General features: G+C 49.4%; 1 long non-coding RNA gene across 6 annotated transcripts in view; it reads left to right on the top strand.

Annotated features, from left to right (window-relative positions):
* LOC308472262 overlaps positions 1 to 17,951 on the top strand; it is a 30,734-nt gene that overhangs the window by 10,790 nt on the left and 1,993 nt on the right. For 5 of the 6 annotated variants that reach the window (XR_013983379.1, XR_013983380.1, XR_013983381.1 and 2 more), the window contains one exon: positions 17,318 to 17,682. This is a non-coding gene — a long non-coding RNA (uncharacterized lncRNA). Of the gene's footprint in view, positions 1 to 17,317; positions 17,683 to 17,951 lie in introns of those variants that run through there. The other variant, XR_013983378.1, reaches the window with a different exon arrangement.

The raw sequence follows: 17,951 nt of genomic DNA, 5'->3' as shown, positions 1-17,951 counted from the left end.
AAATCAAAGGAAGGTCAAGGGGTCGTGGGGGGTTCAGTGTCAAGCCAGCGCTAGAAAATATGATATTCTCCCAATATCGCGTTGTGAAGGGCTTCCGGCTCCACCAGGACTGGCAGCCGGGAGCGAGGGAGGGAGAGACCAGCTTGCTCCCCCCCCCCGCCCTCGTTTGTGATCTGAACCTTTTCTCCTGTTCTAATATTAGCTTTGCCTTTACCACAAAACGATATTTTAAAGTGACATGCACCATGCAGAATTATTTCACTCCCCAGCCCCAGTGACAAGAGGCGGAAAGAAAAGCTTCGATTTTGTTACTCGGGAATAAAGTTGGACACATTTTGATTTACCTGAGAGCCTTCCCCGCCCCGCCTCCGCCTGCCCTGTCGAGGTTTCAAAGGGGTGTTGGGATGTGTGTGTGTATGTGTGTGTGTAGATGGGGCATGTTTTTAATTAATAAATGAGCAAACATTTTCCAAATTTCCAAAATCCCAGAGGCCAGATCGAGACCCTCCACTGAGGCATTGTGGGATAAAAAGGTAATTTCATTGTTTGCTCCCCTAGATGCGCTCCTGTACCTCTCTGAAATGCTGGCATAAATGCGTGCAAAATGATGCGCTGTGCGTTCAAACCACCGTTTTAAATATTGCCCTTTCCCGCACTCAGCAAAGCTGCGGGTGTTTCCCCCCTTTTTTCCGAGGGGGGTGTTAAGGGAAGCTGTTTGTTTTAGACAGGTGATAAAATCGCAGTTAACGAGCTGATAATTCGCCTTGTTTGTTTTAAAAGACAAATTGTAAAGATTAATCAAGCTGCTTGATTTATGGCGAGCGAGAGACCCTAAGGCTGCCCAGGAAACTCCCCTGAAGCCCCGCGTGTCAGGTTACCCTGCAGCCGGCTCCTGCCACTTCCCCACCGCGAGAGAGCCAGCCGCCCCGCCGCGCATCCTTCGCAGGCCGAAAAGCGCGCAAAAACACTCGTTCAAAAACAGCGACGCGGCAACATTCCCAGCGGCCGCGTTCCTCCTCTCCACCTCCCCGTTACCATTCTTTCATGGCTTTTGCACAAAAGGCAACTTGCCTCCCCTTTCTCCTAAGATCCCCTCCATTATTATTAGTGCCTGCCACTAGCGTGGCTAAATTTGGGATTTTAGGAATGGCTTTTGTTTTGTGCTTTTGCCTTGCGCCTCGTCTCTTTTCCCTGCTTCGACTCAGCTCTCTAAATCTTCCTTTGAAATTCAGCACATAGAGGAGCCTCCGCCACTGTTTTAAATGTTGCCTTTTCTGCGGCGGTTTAATTGGGGACGAAGTGTGGGGTTGTTCCTGGATCCTTGCTAGCAGCAAAGGGAGCAAGGGCGCCCGACTGCCCAGGAGAGACTCCCCCGGATCATTTACTCGAGATCGGATTCCGCCTCCCTCCGTGCCTCGTTGTAACGAGGGTGAAAACTGTGAATTCTTCGCCCTTAACTCATTTCTCTCGACTCCTTCTTCCTTGAGCGAGCAGCGCGTCTCCAGTTTCTTTAAAAAAAAAAGCAAAAGCAAAAAAGCAACCCTCTCCGCTAGCTAGCAACTCTATCTGCGCTTTCTGAGGTCGCGTTGCTATTAAATGCATCGCTGCAGCCGACTACTCCGAGTAAGGAAACGAAGGAGAGCAAGGCATGCGCGCGCGTGTGTGAGAGAGCGTGTATTGGGGCCTCTTATTTAATTAATTCACTCATCGGAACATCAACTAACCCGCACAAGGACCACGGGTGCAGCAGCTTAACTAATTTTCTGGGGCTGAGATTCAGCCCGCTTCACACGGCTGGTTAAACAACTATTCTGTCAATTTTATTAAAGTCCTCTCTGGAGAGAATCTGCTTGAATGGGCAGCGGACTGCGGCGGCACTGCCGCAGCCAGCCGGCTCCAATCCCTGACAAATCTCTGCGTGGGCCGAAGAAGCAGCCTGCGCCGTCTCTCCCCGAGCCTCCCATTAGGATTTCGGGGGGCCATCGGTTGTTTAGTGGACTCTATGCGGGGAACGCCAGAATCAGAAAGGGAAGACAATTTTAAGACACCCCGCGTTGTTTTCCTTAAAGATGCACGTAACGGGATGCATTTTATACAACAGCAGCAGGTTCGAGACAGGCAGGGAACGCGGGTGGTTATATTTCGTCCCAGGAAAAGGTTGGCAGCTGCCTCCTACCAATGGACAGGGAGATATTAATCGAGTCAATGTATATAATTCGAGGACAGAGATCGCTCGGGCAAACTCGCTTCTTTCCTTTTTTTGTTTTGGTTCCCTTTTGTTTTTAAGTTGCAAAAGTTTTGGTCTAGGTAAATTCTTCCCTGGGATTAAAAACAACAACCCGCCTCCTTTTTCATATACTATAAATGCATTTCCGGTTAGGGAATGATGTACTGCTATAGATGCACATCTGCTCCCTATCCCTCGCATTCAATTTTGCTTTTGACGGGAGATTCCCCAGATTTTACTCCGCGGTTTGATCTGAATGGACACGCGATGCCATCTCGCTGAGATGACTCCCACCATGTTTGCACTCGCAACACACACGCGCGCGCGCACAAAAGCAACTGTTAATTGTGTCTTTCAAGGTAGGCAGGCACCTGTGCCAGTGATAAGAGCAGGGGGAGACCCCATTGTGAACAGACATAACAAAGACTGTTTATTTACACGCGCTGCTCGTTTTCTCCCTCTCTCTCTCTCCTCACCCCAGACTGGGTTTCCACCCCTTCCTAATTTATCTTAGTTTAAGAGACTTTTAAAAAAGGAAATAATAGAAAGGGAGCCATTCCTATAATCACCACGAGCTCTGACCCCAGAGAGCATTTGCCTGTGCTGGATATTCACCAACAGCAGTTTCCTCCACGTCCACAATCGCCTCTAAATTCGCTGCTGCTTCTCTCCAGGACACTACGTGTCACTCCGTGGCTCCTCCTGAACCCAAACACTCCCCAACTTTTGCCACACAAGCTGACCGGGTCATCTCTCCAGCTCCGACACTTTCGAGTCTGATTTCATTCCAGTTATTTGCATCTCGCTGCAAATAAAAACAAGCGACCTCTCCTAACGCTCCCGCGCGCCCTTTCCGCAGAAGGCGGCTCACAGCACCCAAGGGTGCTGCCGCCACGTTTCTCCCTCGTAGCGGGAAACCCGAGCTGAGACCTGCCTCGCTTCTGCTGCCTTAGGATCTTCTACACGACGGGGCGGGTCACCCTTTGAACCGCCGTCTCTTCAGACCTTTTGTGTGGAGATCCGCACGGATCTCGACGGCAAACTCCGCAGGCGGCCGCGCTCAGCTCTCGCTGCCTTTTACGCACACGCCAAACTGGCCCTTTCCAGCCGCAACAGTCACCATTTCTCCCTTCCTCCCTGCCTGTATGTAACCAAGTCACCAGAGCAAAGTGGTACCGAGAGAAAGAGAGAGGGAGGGAGCAGCCAATATATATAACCCCTAATGAAAAGGCGGCTCCACATCCAGGGCAGCAGGCAGCGCTGGAGAAAGGAACGGGCTTCCTCGGGCCGCCGAAGCAAAAAAAGGGAAATCTAGAGCTACTCACCCAGCAGTGCCGAACAAGGGTGGGCTCCCCGGACGCCGCATCCCAGACAGCTCCTCAGTGGCAGCAGGGGGTTGAAGGGAAAGATATTGGTGGCGGCCGGGAGGGGGCGGAGGAGCCGCGGGAGGGAGGGAGGAGGGGCAGCCAGGAGCAACGCTGGTCTGGGGAGGGGAGGGGGAGCCGCAGGCTGAGCCGACGGCCAGGCGGAGGCTGCAGCAGCCCCAGCCCCGCTCAGCGCTCCAACAAGCCGGCTAAGGCAGGTACAGAAATAGAAGCACGTACAAGTGGCGTCAGACTCTCTCTCTCTCTCTCTCTCTCTCTCTCACACACACACACACACCCCCACACCCCGCTCTCTCGTCTTCCGGGTTAGCTGTCCAGGCAGGCAGGCACCCCAGAGTTAGTCGCGCGCTGCAGCTGCAGGTAGCCAGAGAGCCTCTCGCCTCTCCAAAGGTCTCCTCTGCTGCTGCTGCAAAGGATAGCGCGGAAGGGCGGGCTGCTTTAGAGCGGGGAGGGGGGGGGACACTGCACACCCCGTAGGATTTTTGTTTCGTTTTGTTTCCCCATCAATGCATTCCAGAATTTTTCTCCTCCCCCCTCCCTGTTCAGTTTTGTTCAGCCCAATCCTTTTGTACGTCTTCTCGGAAGTAAATCCCTCCGAGCGGAGCAGCTTGGGCGGGATGGCAGCAGCCAGGAAGGGCCCCCCTCCCTCGCGCGTGTTTACTCGGGAGTAAGCCTCGCTGCGCCCAGTGAGAGAGCGCCTTGGTTTGCAGTTGGAGGCGGGGGGGGGGGGCATTGGCCGTCCTCTCCTCCAGGGCTGGATCCGGGAATGTCCAGCACCATCTCTCTCTCTCTCTCTCTCTGATTGCTGGCTCTTTGTTTCGTTGAGCCATCACGGGCTCATATTCGGACTTGGCCGGAGAGACTGACTGAAAACGGAGGGGGGAGTTCCGCAAGCAAACTCGGGGCCTCTTTCCCAGCCCAGATGCTGCCCCCCCCCCACCACCACACACCTCAGCCTCTCATGAGCCATATAGGTGGGGATCAGGCTCGCACATCTAGCTCCGGGTTGGGGTTCTTGAGAATGGCAAGGAGTGAATCTGTCTTACAGGGCGAGCGAAGGGAAAAGCCAGCAGCGCCCAGCTGGGGCCAGAGAGCTCTCACGTCTGCCTATGGAGCCACCCAAAATTCCTCACTAGCCCCATTTCCCAGGGCAACCCGCTTCCTGTAGGCAGGCTTCCTGCTTCCTCACCCCCTTTCACGGGCTCTAGTGGGGGTTTTTTTAAAACAAAACAAAACACGATTATTCATTTTCTTCTGTCCTCCCTTTTGCTTCTCTTCAAATACGGCCAATGATACCAGTGCTTTTGAATGGGTGCTAACGGGGTTGTACAATTAAACTATCAATCACTTAACTACGAGGGTCCGGTTAAGCTTCGTTAAAAACGACAACAACATATACATATATACATATACATACGTGTATGTATGTATGTATGTATGTATATGTTGGGAAAGCCTCCTGTATTTCCAAGTCCTCGTTGCCTCCCACCATTTCCTTCAATCTGTTAATTTGTACTGGATATTCTCCCCTTTTTGAGCCTGCTTCTCGTTTCACCTTCCTTTTCTTCTCTCTTTTCCCCTTTCAAATCCTGACCACCAGATGCACCTGACACTCAGCCTGCAAATACATTTTATTAACCTGCAATTTGTCAGCCACTAAGCACCAGCCACCCGCCCCTCTCCCCGCAACCCCTCTCCTCTGTCCGCCCCTCTTCCGCTTCCCCAGCTCCCCGCTTCATTCCACACCAGTTAGAATCGAAAAATAGTTTTACAAATATCACTTTGCAAAACAAAACAAAAAAAGAAAAGGCGAGGTTGCCTTGAACTCAGACCCACATACCTGGGGGTTCATAAAGGGTCGTGCAATGCCCCCTTGAAAGGGCTCTTGCAACCTGGGAGGGATCGATGTCCTGAATTAATATTTTTTTTAATGCGTGTTGACATCGGTTCAGCGGTGCCCGCCCGCCTTCCTTTCCCACGCAAAGCCCCGGACTCGTTTCTCGAAGAGAAAAACGCTTCGGGGTGGAGGCTGTGAAAGAGAGCCAAGCGGGAGACGGAAATTTGGTCCGTTTCAAAAACAGGCCACGAGTGTTTTGCAAAATGGGATCCTGCCATTTTGCAGCACGGAGATGCATCATTTGTCCAGAGGACTCTTCATCAAAGTGAATTCATGGATCCTTTGGGGAGCGACAAATGGGCGGGTCGTTTTCTTTTCTTCTTTTAAAATGACTTGCTTTAAGATACCGTTGATGGGCCCAGAGACAACCTTTTTTGGGGTTATATAAAAGATTCAAGAAATAAATGAGCCACCACAGCCCCCGTGCCTGATACTGGGAGGTAAGCCGCACTCTTTCAACGGGACTTACTCCCTAGTAAGTGCGTTTAGGACTTGCATCCGTCAATGAGGAAGGGATCCTGCTCCAGTCTGCATACAAATGTTAGTTGCTGCTAAAGGAGAGTCGACGCAGAGTTGCCCTTTATGAGTAATTTGTGGGATGCAGCCAAATTGGTAAGACTTAGAAATGTCAGCTAATACAGGAAGGAAAATAATAGTAATAATACATTCTGCTCACTGATGCTTTCATTATTATTATTATTATTATTATTATTCTCATCATCATCATCATCGCTATTTGAATGCATACAATTTGAGTCGGTTTTTTATCTGCGTTTAGTGCGTTATAGTTAATTTATTTTAAATAGACATTTTGTCTGTGTAGTCAGCTTGTAAGTGGGTTTTCTTTTTAACTACACTTGAGAGGAAAGTTGTTATTTTAATATTTATTTATGTAAAAGATGTATATGCTAACTATTTGGCTAGCCCCACGTACGCACGTGTGATGCCTGGAGTCTCACATCCGTCTCATAGGAAATGGCTATTTACAGACGCAGAGACACACAAACACACCCTCAGCCTTACGATTGATATATAGGTTACTCTCCGCTTAGCTTCTTCTAGTCTTGCGGACCAAACCTACTCCCACCACAGCCTTCCCCTCTCCCTGCTGAAATCCTCTCCAAGGGACCCAGCTCCTGTATTGCGCTGGCGGGGGATTCGCCGCGACTTTGAGTCCCGACAACGGAGGAAGGTGAGGGTAGCGTGCAGAAGAAAGAAGAGGAGGAAGGGTCGGTGAGAGAAGAAATAATTATTTTTAAAGCGGACCCCAGCAGAAAAAAATAAAAAGAAACAAAAAAGGGGGGAGGGGTGGGATGGGGGGGGGATCGGGAAGAGGCTGGTCGCCTAGAGTTGGATAGTTCTGAAACATGCAAAGCTGTGCAAATCTGCTGCACGGGACCGGGACTGAGAAAGCTCCCTGGGCAAGCAGGTGCAGAAAGACCAGAAACAGGAGAGGGTGGGGGGAAATCCTCGGAACTGCGGGGGTTTCCAGGGAAGAAGAAAAAACCCTCAACCCCCCTTCAAAAGAACCCCGTCCTCTTAAAACACGCACACAAATCTCAGAACAATAGGTTGGGGGAAGTGTGCCCGCGCGTGTGTGATTGTGGAGGAGGGAGGGAAGAGATGAAACAGGGCAGGGGGTATTTTATTTTTAAAAAAACTTTCTTTCCCCCCTCCACTTCTCTCTTTGCTGATTTTTTCTCTCTCCTCCTCCCTCCCCAAGTGGGAAGGTCGAGTTTGTGTGTGTGTCTTTTTTTATAATGCGCAAACATACACGGCCTCATAAGTTTGGTTTCTGAAAGGACTCGTCGCCCTGCGATGCCTTCTGGCTGTTTTCTGTTCTTTGGCCCGTGACAAATAAAATAGAATAAAACAAATCCGTGCGCGCCTCTCCCATCGGAGGGGTGGCTCGGTGGACTGAGAAGAGCGTGTTTTGGTTTCCAGAACTCCCTAGTAAAATTCTCTTGTGTAACTATAAAGAAAGAGGATCTTTTTTTCTCCCCTTCCCGTTAGAAGGGTCTTCAGCCTGTAAAATGCGCTTCGGTTTCTGGACAGAAGCGACATTTTATTTCCCCTATGATTTTAAGACGCTCTTAATTAGAAACTCATTTCAAGCCGCTCCATAAAGCCAAAAGCACTTTCATCTGGGTGTCTTTCATCAGGCACACTTAACAGCACAAACTACACGATGGCCGGGAGTCCCAGCCCATAATTCCACCTTCTCTGAATCGTCCTCGTGTCTAAAAATCGCTATTTTTAGCAGAAGAAAATTATTTACTTCTCGCAGGTACCAACAGCAAGTCTGTTTTCTAGAGAGCTCTTAGCCACTTATTTTTCTTTTCTTTTTAATGCAGCACCTTTGTCCCTTATTTAATATAGATTCCATATACTTATTACACCAACATGCTCATATTTATACAGGTAAGGAAATGTGTCCTTTATAAATACATAGAGAGAGGTTCCTGCATGTAGCCCGTGCTTTGGTAGCATAACCCAACCTGGCTGATCTGCCCTCCCCCCCACCCCCGGCATCCCAAACCACGTCTGATTAAAAACCCCTTTTAAAATCACAGCCCCGGGACTTGTTTGTTTATTTGTTTTCCGAAAGGGTTAGCAAAAAGCGCGCCACTGAATGCCCCTTTCAGGCAAAGAAAAAAGGCTGGCTTTATTCCGCTTACTCGGCGACAACTCTTTCTCTCGGGCCCCCGGAGCTGCTTAGTTCGTTGTCACCGGGCATTAGCCCCTCTTGAAAAAGACAAGTCCCCAGCGTGGAGTTGGGGGAAGCCGGTGTCCATCTCCGCGCCCCCCACCCCCCGCGCCCAACAGGGTCCTCTGCTTTCCTTCCAAGTGTGCATTGCAGAAACAAAGGAGCGCGCCCCCCTTCCCCAACACCCCACACCAGGTGCCTCTCCAGGTGGCCTCGATGGGGGACATCTCTGCCGCCAGCTGACCCCAAGCCCCTCTCCCTGCGCTGCCCAACTCGGAGTGGGTCGGCCCGGAACCCCTCCGGCGTCGCTTATACCAAGTCAGTGCTGTCTGCACTGGTCGGCAGCGTCTCCCCAGGGTTTCAGGCAGGCAGGGAGGCCCTCCTAGTTCCAGGATTCAGCCTGGCCCCTTCTGCATGCCAAGCAGGTGCTTCGCTACTGAGATACAGCCCTCCTCCCTGCGCGCCATCCAGTGTTTCATCTCTCTCTCTCTCATTTCCTCTTTTTCCTTGCTGGCCTTGGAATCACGCGCTTACCTTTGCTCTCTTCCGAGGTGCTTCCTCTCCGCGCGCTCCTGTAGCTCCTGAGCCCCTTTCCTTTCTCCTCCTTGGGATTGTGTGGGTTCCCCACCACCACCACCCAGTCTCTGTCTGTCTGTCTGTCTCTCTCTCTCTTGCCTTTCACCCCCCACACTTTCTCTGCCGTTGGGGTGGGTGGAGGAGAGCAGCTTTAACCGAGGCTCCCTTCCCGAGGAGGACTTGGGCTCCGCAGCTGGCACATCTGGATTCGTTGAGAGAGACAGGCGGGGAGAGCGCGCGCAAAGAGCGACGGCGACGACCACCCTTTCGCCTCTGCCCCGGCGCTCCCCTCGGCGGATCTGAATAAAGAAGGAGCGCCAGGGGGCAAGGAGCGGCTGATGAATGGGCAGGAGGCAAGGCGAGCGAGATCGGTTGCCAGGAATTGGGGTGGGTGTGGGGAAGGGGGGGGGGAGAGAGAAGTCAGCTCAAAACCTGGCAGCGCATTTCTCTCCTCCTCCGGCTTCCCCCCCCCTCCTCCCGCGCTCAGAGATGGCACGGCGAGCCCGTGCGCGCGTCCTCTGCGCACATTTATGTACATAATCAGCCAGCTCGGCCCCTCGCCTTCATTTGCATCATTACAATATCTGTACAAGCGCCTCGCATTGTCTGCGGCTTGCACCTTTTGTTGCCTTCCCTGTCACAGGCGACGCGACTTGACTTTCATATTTCCCAATGAACTGATATTATTCCAGAGACGCGCACCCGCCGCCGTCGCCACCTCTCTGCACGCCCCCCCCCAACCCACTCCGGGGCGCAGGGAGTCGCACAAAAGAAAGTCTCCCCGTCCCAAGGAAGAGGGGCGGGAGCGGGGGTCGGAGCTCAAAAGTCTGTAGGCCCCCGCAAAAAAGCCACCAACATCCCCAGCCCATCACCCCCATTCCGGACCTCTTTTAAAAATTATTCCTATTGATTTAAACCGGGGGTAGGTGCGGGGAGGAGCGGGGTTGCCAACCTCCCTCCCCGCAGTTCTCAGCTCCTTGGTCTTACGTGGGCTGGGGAGAAAAGTCTTCGATTGAACTCTCTCACCTGTTTTATCACGTTGTCTTCTCTCTCTGCCCCCCCATCCCCCATCGCCCATCGCCCAAGCTTTTGGTCCTAACTTCTTCTGAACTGGACTTCATAGACCTAGCTGGGAAAGTGTTTGTGTCTAGGTGTGTGAGAGCGCGCAGGGACGCTTAGTAAAGGCAGCGAGAGCCGCCCTTCAGCCATTGTTGCAGGAAGAGGAAAGGAAAGGAAGAAAAGATCTTGAAATTCATAAATTCTTGGCCCATTAGGCTAGTCAGCCGGAACTAATAGGTTGGGAAATGGTTGGAAGTCAAAGACGCCACAGCTTTTAAGGGCTGGCGAAATCGTGAGCTTTTTATTTCCTTGTTTGGCCTACAAATATCTTGGGCTAGCTAGGGATCTTCTTCTGGTTTGTTGGCTTGTTTGTTTGTTGTTCCACATTTACTAGCTAAAACACACACACACACACACACACACACACACACACTCCTCCATCACCTTGCCAGATCGCAGCCAATCAAATAATTTGTTTTGTCCCTTTCGCAAAAAAGGGCACTTCTGTTCTTTGCGTGGCAGAGGATCAGGTGGAAAACAAGCGTATGAGGGATGGACAAAGCAAAAGGAGAGTGTGAGTGAGTGTGTGTGAACAACAACTTGAAGCAGCCATAAGAGAAAGTCAAATGCCGAACAGCCCAGTCCTTTCCTGGCCCTGTTTCTTCGGTGACCACGGTGCGATTGACGACCGGCTGTATAGCCTGCAGTCTTAACTCCCCTTTCTTTCAATGGGGCTTAAGGGACGACGCCTTGGATGTCTCGGGTTTGCGTCTACGTTCTCGAATCTGAGGTCCCCCACAAGTTAAAAACCGCCACCACCACCGCTTAATATTTTTATACTCATAGTAAGGAACAGGAAAACTTCACATGTATGGTAAAAGGAGTGTGTGTGTGTGTGTAAGAGTTTCAATGGAAAAGAATTATCATCATAATAATGGTATGTGGGATACACACACACACACACACACACACACACGCACACCCCAGAGCAATAGCAAGGAGAAGGGGGTGGAATCCTATTTTGCTGGCATTTTCTGTCTGTCTTTGTGATATGGTTCAGGAGGGGAAAGGGCCCCTTGATATGCTGCAGATAATTCTTATCAGTCCGAAGCAGCCCATTGCCAAAGTAACTGGTTTAATTACCCTCCTGTATCACTCTTCATTCTAGGAGATGAGATACATAACTAGATTTATTCAAGTATGTTTTAAATCTCCCTCCCTCCCTCCCCCCCCCGCCATGTTTTTTTGCGGTTCCAGGTACAGTACTGGGAATCTGAGGGATGGAAAGAACAGCAAATGCTCTCCACTGAACAAACTGGTGTGAAATGGAATCACTTGCAAAGCTTGGGCGGGGAAAGGGTTAAGTCGGACGTGTGTGTTGCCAATTCATAGTGGGGCTGGAGCCTGGAGACCTTGCGGGGAGATACAGTGGCTTATGGGGGGTGGGTTAATGTGTCGTGGTGTAACAATACCAGTACTAATACCCTGCTGTTATTGATATTCTGCCCCATCGTAATAGTCTGTACTTTCTGAGCGGTATGGAAGTTTATAGGGGTCAGTAAACACACACACACACACACACACACACACACAACCTTACTCCTCAAAATTCAACAATCGCCCAACTTTCCATGCCGCCCCTGTCTTCCCTCCGCCTGCATTTCCATCCCCACCCGCCACGATTCTCCCATGATTATGAGATGATGGTGTTTCGCTCTCTCTGAGCTGCCCTGGTTAGATTTCCTACTGAAGATGTAGTCTTTAAACTATGAAAAGAAAAAGAGAGAGAAGAAGACGTGGGGTGTTGGTAAGGGGAATAGAAAAGAAAAACCCCACCTCTTTCTCCCTCTCCTCGCGCGTTAACAATCTTATTCTACATATGAAAACATGATAAACATTAAGTTGCTTAATGATGATAATGATGATGATGATAATGCTGCCAGGTTTTTTATTATTATTATGGGCAGGCCAATATTTTCGAAACTGATTTTTAAAAATGTATTTGTGTAAGTGTGTGTGTGTGTATTCCCAAAGCCTGGAGACTCTGGGCTCAGCAGCTCCCGAGGTTCTCTCCCTTATTATTACTATCCAGGAGTAATTTTTCATCTCTGCTAGCTAATCTTTGTTCCTTGTGAAGATAATGAATAGTCCAATCCTTATCTCCTGGGCTCCTGGAGGCTGCAGGAGAATGGGGTTGAACAGGGTTGAAAATTGGTTCCAAAGTGCTGCTGAATAAATGCTGTTCCTTATCTCTCGCTTCCAGATTATCGGGACCCTTTCAAAACTCGCACAACAAATACAGCCACCGCATCTAATGCATCATTTACCAGAGCAGATCCCCGCGCGTTTGATCGGCAGATAGGCAAAAAAAAAAAAGGGGGGGGGGTTGAGAAAAAGAGAGAGAGAAATAAGGAGGTGGGGGTGCAGCGGGAATAAGCAACAGCCAAAAATATAAAAAAATCTCAGGGTGGATGCCTGATTTCCCCCCCCCCCTCTAATCGCATTCACGAACGGTGCCTCTTTTTCAAAGAAGCGCGCGTGTGCGCGTATTCCGCGGGACAGCGCGTGCACACGTGCGGAGTGGCGTTGCGGGGATCCTGCCGTGGAGACGCGCCATGTGAGGCTGACAGTTTCAGCCGCCTTCTCCATCGGAGTCTCCTCCTCGTTGCGCTCCGGAGGGGATAGCCACGTATATTTATTTATATTATATACATATATCTCCTCTTAACTGCTATGGGTTCCTGGGCTCGATGAAGCGAGGCCGACAGGCATTTTTTCAGAGAACGAAAGGAGGAAGATGAGGGATTTTTTATCTTTATTTTTTGTAAAGCAGATTTTTTTAAAAAACAAAAACAAAACCACACACCGAACTGCCCCCAAGACCCGTAAGGTCGATCTTCTTAGGAAACCTCGCCAGGAAATATTGATCTGGACCGCTCCTGGGTGTTCATAGAAATCCGAGCAGTGATGGATCGCCTGGGGAGAGGAGGCGTTTGCTGCTTGCCGGGTCATGCAGGGAAAGGGGGAAGGAAAAAAAGACGGGGGGGGGGAATAAATAGATCCTGCACTCTTTGCAAGGGACTGCTCGGCTCCTGGTCAGCAGCCAGACGGTGCCCGGTGGGGGGGTCTGCCCGGCCAGAGATTTGGGGACGGGACGCCAGGAAGCTCCACAAAGCGCACAGAGCCTTTTCTTTTTGGCCTTTCAGCAGTGCATAGGTACCGGCTCCCTGGGTGCTCGAGCACCCACAAAATTCCCCATGAAGGGTCTGGGCACCCACACATTTTGGCGCCAAAGCCATGCACGCTGCATTAGCACCCAAGGAGACAGCCTTACTAATCCTCGACTCTGCTGTAGGTCACCTTCCACCCCCACCTTAAGCCTCTTCTCTTCACCTCTTCTTGTCCGAGTTGGCAGAGAACCCCCAAATTTATCCATAGCCGCCGTCCCCATCATTCTGGAAGCAGAAGAGTTCACCACCCCCACCCCGGGCTGCTTAGGTGATGGGATCTGATGAGCCCCCGGGAAGGAAAAGCTAGCAAGCCCGTGAGAATCCAAATTCGCAGGAGGCGGGTGCGGATACCAAACCCGTGGCAAGCCCCTTTCTGGTTTCATACAGGCGCATGGCGAAGAGCAGGTTTGGTAGCGGGAGGGGAAGAGGTCTGCAGGTTGGGGAGATCTCCCAGGAAGGGGTCACTCGATCCCTTTCCAGCTCACTCTTTCGCAGACGCCACTTGGGGAGCTGGGGGTCGAAAGTCGTTCCCCCTTGATCTCTCAAGGCTCCCTCTCTTTGCTGGGACCTGCGGAGCTAGCTTTGCATCAGGATTAACCCTGGCGCCGGACCAAGAGTCAGACCTGGGGGACAGGAAGGAACCCTGCTTGGCTTTCCTCACTTTTCATTATCCCCCTTGTTTTTTTATTTGCTTTCAATGTTTTGGTCTTGCCCAGCTTCCTTCGCTGCTCTTTCTCTCCCAATGATGGAAGGCAAGCTATTCATTGCTGGAGATCTGTTGTTGCAGCATGCTGGGCTTTAGATGCTTCCTGGCTCTTTTCACTCAGGCTCCCGGTTCAGCCCAACAAGCAATATTATATTCCTTGTATACTAGCTATGTCGAAATGTGTATAGATTGGAGGCCTAGCATCTTTACTTGCACGTTGTTGCTCCTGAGCAGAGAAACAGAAGATTCCTTTAAGGTTGAATGGAGTTCAACCTAGAACCTAGAAGTTTCAGTAACCCATGTTTAAAGTTGGAGGTTCATCACTGCTCTTCACAAATCAGGGATGGATGGACCCGGATTTTGCTTGTCCCTTCTACACAGCCACGATTTTAGAGGAAAGGTGAAGATTATGGCACCCCTTGCGTCTTCTGGAGTGAGACGCTTTATGCCAAACCCCACACCCCCCAAGAATGTATCACTATTTGGATCAGCTTGATCTGGTGCTTACAAGAAGAAAAAAGAAAAGAAAAAGAGGAAGGGAGAGAAAGAAAAGCTAAGCCGTAATACGGAACATTGGCGCTGAAAAATATTCCCATAGATGTTTTCTTCCTCCATTTCCCAGCAAAGCTCAAGCACACACAAATGCATCAAGGCCGGATAAAAGTGTTATGCAAATAATACCACTGGCAAGTTCAAAGATAGGGAAGGAGAGGTGTAAAATCAGTCCATTGTAGATCTTAACCCTCCTCCCCACCCCAAAAGAAATAAAGAAAGGTTTTAGTTTTATTTTAAATAGTGGGGCTGGCTTGCTGTGGCATCTTTCTTTACTTTAGTTACAGAGAAGCATAAAAACTTCAGGGGGAATTGGAGTAAAATTGCAACAGCTAAAAAAAAAAAAAGGAGGTTGGGGGGGGAGCCAACTGCACACTTCTGCCTCTATTAAAGAGGTTTTCTTTTTTCTTTTTTGCAAATGTTCAACTTGTACTTTTTTTTTACAGCTACATTCACAGTTGTTCCCTCTAAAAATGGACCTGTGTTCATTTATTAATAACCTAAACATTACGTATTAAAGACCTATGAGTGACACAGGATGACAAAAAGCTGTATTTTTCCAATATACACAAGCGCACATTTAATAACCTTCTATTGCATCTCAGCTAGGCCTTCTCCCTGATGGTTCCCATGGCAACTGAGATAAAAAAGCAGCCATTTTCCATATCTCTATGAAAGTCTATTATATTGCAGGATTAGTTCATCTTCTGCTAAGGTCAAACACAAAGTCATACAACCTGAAATATTTAGAATCCATGTACATTCATTTTTTGTAATGCCCTTTCATTTCCCACAAAAGAGTGGGCTCCCTGGAGGTTTTATTCCCCAGAAAATGCAAAGCAAAGCATTAAAAAATCATGATTAGCAGCTGATGAAAAGTTCAATTTTTCTTTTTTTCTTTTTCCTTAAAAAAAAAAAACTATTGTTACACAGGTAGTGCATTACCCATTTATCTCTATCAACAGCAATGATTTCTAGTGATATTGAACATATAATTGGTTTCAGTTTGATTTCCTGGTGGGGAGCGCCACCTACTGGTCAGTCTTGGAAAAGATACTGGCGTTTTCCAAAACATGGGGTTTGTTTGGGATGGGTTTTCATTTGTTTGTTGTTTTGTTTTAGTTTTAATATGGAGCTATGATAACAAAGGTAATCTGGGGTAAAGGTAAAGGTAAAGGTAAAGGGACCCCTGACCATTAGGTCCAGTCGTGACTTACTCTGGGGTTGCGGCGCTCATCTCGCTTTATTGGCCGAGGGAGCCGGTGTACAGCTTCCGGGTCGTGTGGCCAGCATGACTAAGCCGCTTCTGGCGAACCAGAGCAGCGCACGGAAACGCCGTTTACCTTCCCGCCGGAGCGGTACCTATTTATCTACTTGTACTTTGACGTGCTTTCGAACTGCTAGGTTGGCAGGAGCAGGGACCGAGCAACGGGAGCTCACCCCGTCGCGGGGATTCGAACCGCCGACCTTCTGATCGGCAAGTCCTAGGCTCTGTGGTTTAACCCACAGCACCACCCGAGCTGCAATTTACTCACTTGCAAAAAGACAACAAACGATGACAGCAAGTTGATGCCGAAACATCACTTGCTTGCTGAAGCTCGATGGAAGTGCGCTCTGCAAATGTGGCTCTGCAGTCTTGGTTTGAAAGATGAGTTATGTGGCATCTTTGTATCCTTAAAGCAGAGGTTTTCAAAGTTTTTGAGTCCACGGCTCCCTTGACCAACTGCATTCTTTCTGCGGCACCCTCTGGGGCTCAGGAGCACAGTTGTGTCACCCCTTGCCTGCAGAGCTGGCAGCCTCTCGCCCTTTTTTGAACACCTTCCCTTGTGGAGTCTTACCTCATCCTCCCCTATGCTTCCCTCTCCTTGGGAGTCCTCTGGGCAGCCGCAGCTGCTGCCCCGGTCTCTGAGCTGCTTCTCCTGCCCCAAAGAGAGGTGCCTTCTCACACTGCCCCACAGGGGCCTGGGATTTGTCTGTCCATTCCCAACAGCAAGGGCTGGTGGACTGTCTGGCTGGGCTCCCTGGCCTGATTGCTCCAAGGCCACCTCAGCTCCTGGCAACTAGCACCCCCTGGCCAGCCCCAGAGGCACCATTCGCCTGGGGAGCTTGTAGCCAGGGCTGCTGCAACAAACAGCTGTGCAAGCTTTTGGGAGGCAGAGATGCAAGAGGGCATCAGAGGAGGGAGGGAAGGAACAAGGGACAGAGGCCAGTGTTGCCTGTGGTACCCCTGACCTTCCTTCAAAGCACCCCAGAGTGCCATGGCACACTGGATGACAACCACTGCCTCAAAGGGGTCCTTTTTGGGTGCTGTTAAATGCAACGGATACAGACACATAAGAGCCCCACCGGAGCATAGAATCGTAGAACTACAGAGTTGGAAGGTCTCCAGAGGGTCATCTAGTCCAACCCCCTATGATGCAGAAAGATCAAAGTACTATTTGGTCCATCAGAACCCCCCACCACATGGTTTCCTACAGTGGCCAATCAGATAGCACCAAACCACATTTGGCCCTTTATTGCCCTTTGGAGAGGTCTGTTTGGAGCTATCCTTTTTTGCTTTCACAGCACTAAATTTAAATAGGTGCCCTCAGGAAACTTGACCCCCTCACTGCTCACCCTTATTTCCAGATCCCTTATGAATAAATGTAAAAGCATTGGGGGACCCTATTGATTATACTCCATCATGTGAACCTATCCTGTTTGCTCTCCTTTAAGCAGATTCCACCAGCCCATAAGAGGGCTTCTCTTATCTCATGACAGCTATACTTGCACAGGAATCTTTGAAGCAGGATTTCAGAAGGGGTTTCAAGCATCTCATAAACATTGACTACTGGATCACCCCAATCCAGTAGCCAATCCCAACTGACTTGATGTGTAATGAGTGATTGAGTGGACTGGTGCCCAGATAAGAGATCGAGAGTGAAGGGGCTGGGATGGTACATTCCTGCTAAAGAAATATCATTTCTCCTAATCCATAGATGCTTCTACTGGGTGCGTAGGGTGCATGCATGGGTGGAAGAATCTCTACAGAACTTACTGAACAACAGGTTAGTGCTGCTGGCTGTTGGTTGTTGAGATGGACTTACTTGGAAGGAGAGGCTGAATGCTAAAAGAAAAGAGGGTTCTATGTGAACACAACTGCAGAACCTTTCTGGTCAAGGATGTGATGCAGTAATTCAGGGCATCTGATCTCCACAAGTCTCAGGGCCCATAGTAGCTTCTGTGTATATTTCAGCCTTTGATTTGTAGCACTATTGTTCCAAGGGCTCAGGATGGAGATGTTTAAAGCACAATACTTGGATGAATAATAAAACTGAACTCTGATTGATTGATTGATTGATTGATTAATTGATTGATTGATTGATTGATTGATGTCACAATACGTATTTGAAATATTTACATAGTATTACATATTCATTATATTTGTAAAGTCACATTTCCCCATTTCATTATGTACATTTAGTCATTTCTTATTTGCTTCTTATTTCTTGCCCTGTGTCTTCCCTTCACCCATGTGTGACTTCCTTGTTTTTATTTTATAACTTTATTATTGTGATTGTATTTTTGTATCTTAATTAAACATACATTCTTGTATATCTGTTTAACTTAACT

Source organism: Podarcis pityusensis (assembly GCF_964106645.2).
Source record: "Podarcis pityusensis genome assembly, chromosome: 2".
In the NCBI taxonomy this organism is placed as follows: Eukaryota; Metazoa; Chordata; class Lepidosauria; order Squamata; family Lacertidae; genus Podarcis; species Podarcis pityusensis.
The sequence above is the reverse complement of the archived record's forward strand: the minus strand, read 5'-3'. Positions and strand labels throughout refer to the sequence as shown.